Below are 1,965 nucleotides of genomic sequence, written 5' to 3' on the forward strand. Positions count from 1 at the left end.
GACTTGCCGTACTGGAAGATCCACCGTGTGCCTCACAGCCTTGATGTCATGCATATCACGAAGAACGTGTGCGAGAGTCTGCTTGGTACCCTGCTCAACATGCCAGAGAGGACCAAAGATGGGCCGAAAGCAAGGGCTGACTTGAAATCAATGGGCATCAGGCAGGAGCTTCACGCTAATGATGATCATGATGAGGCGAAGCAGGACAAAGAAAGTCGTCGCAAAGGCAAAAAGGCCAAGAAGACCGGAAATGACTACCCTCCCGCGTGCTTCACTCTAAGTCAGGAGGAGATCGAGCAGTTTTTCACCTGCCTCCTAGGAGTAAAACTTCCTTACGGTTAGGCGGGGAAGATAAGCAGATACCTAGACCCAGCGAAGCAGAAGTTCAGCGGGGTGAAGTCTCACGACTGTCACGTGCTGATGACGCAGATACTTCCAGTTGCAATCCATGGGATCATGGACGCGCACGTCTGTGAAACGCTATTTGGCCTATGCAACGTTTTTGACGTCATCTCTCGGAAGTCCATTGGCGTGAGGCAACTCAGAAGGCTACAGGAAGAGATCGTGGTGATACTATGCGAGCTTGAGATGTACTTCCCGCCCGCATTCTTTGACGTTATGGTGCATCTGCTGGTCCATATCGTGGAGGATATCATCCAACTCGGGCCGACGTTCCTGCACAGCATGATGCCGTTCGAAAGGATGAATGGTGTCATCAAAGGATACGTTCGAAACATGTCACGTCCAGAGGGAAGTATAGCCAGGGGCAATTTGACCAAAGAGTGCATCTCCTACTGCATGAATTATCTAGGCATCGAGAACCCCGTTGGTCTGCCCGTCAACAGGCACCTCGGCAGGCTCGCTGGATGGGGTCACCGTGAGGGTCGCCGCGAAATGCATGTCGACTTCGAGGGTCGACTCGTCGACTTTGAAAGAGCAAACCTAGTCGCGCTACAACACATAGACGTGGTCGATCCTTGGGTGGTAGAGCACAAAACCTTTATTGAGAAGACGTACAATGACCGAGGCCAACAGAGGACGGACGGAGATATAATCAAAGAGCACAACTCATGTTTCACGCGTTGGTTCAAGCAGAAGCTTCTGTCGTAGCCTTTACATGATGATTCTTCCGCGGAAGAACAACTCATATTCGCCTTGTCACAGGTGCCGAGCACAACCTGATGACCTATGAGGCGTACGATATCAACAGCTACACATTCTACATCGAGAACAAGGACATGAAGAGCGATGGTTATCAGAACTCCGGGGTAACGATGGAATCCTAGACCGGCAACGACAAGGACAGATACTACGGAAGGATCGAGGAGATCTAGGAGCTGAGCTACGCTGGAGAGAAGGTCCCGATGTTCCGTGTCAGATGGGCCAAGAGCGTCCTAAAAGAAGACCGGTATTTCACCACCATGGTTATACCCGAAGCCAAATCCAAGACCATGGGCGCAAACGTCACCGCGAAAAATGAGCCATGGGTACTGGCTTCCCAAGTGGACCAATGCTTCTTCATTACCGACCCGTCAAAGCCCAGTCGTGTTGTCGTGAGGAGAGGCAAAAGGAAGATCATCGGAATGGATGGAGTAGCCAATGAGCAAGACTTCGACAAGTACGGCGACCCGAAGATTGTGAAAAAGAAGGACGTCCGTTCCACAGAACAACTCCATTTGCGAAAAAGAAGGGCAAGAAGATTGTGAATAGATAGCTAGCTAAGATCGATTGTATTTAAATCGTAGTCTTCATTTCTCGATTGTATTTCATGGGCACTTTTTGATATCCTGAATATTTTTAAATTTCATGGGCACTTTTTGAATTCATGAGGACACTTGATCTCGATCCCCCACCATCTCGATCTCGATTCCCTCTACATCACGATCTCGATCCCCCTCCATCTCGATCCCACCCACACCCTCCCCCGCTAGCTCCACCGCCGCCGACGACCCACCGCAACCCTCC

Source organism: Triticum dicoccoides, chromosome 7B, assembly GCF_002162155.2.
Source record: "Triticum dicoccoides isolate Atlit2015 ecotype Zavitan chromosome 7B, WEW_v2.0, whole genome shotgun sequence".
Taxonomy (NCBI): Eukaryota; Viridiplantae; Streptophyta; class Magnoliopsida; order Poales; family Poaceae; genus Triticum; species Triticum dicoccoides.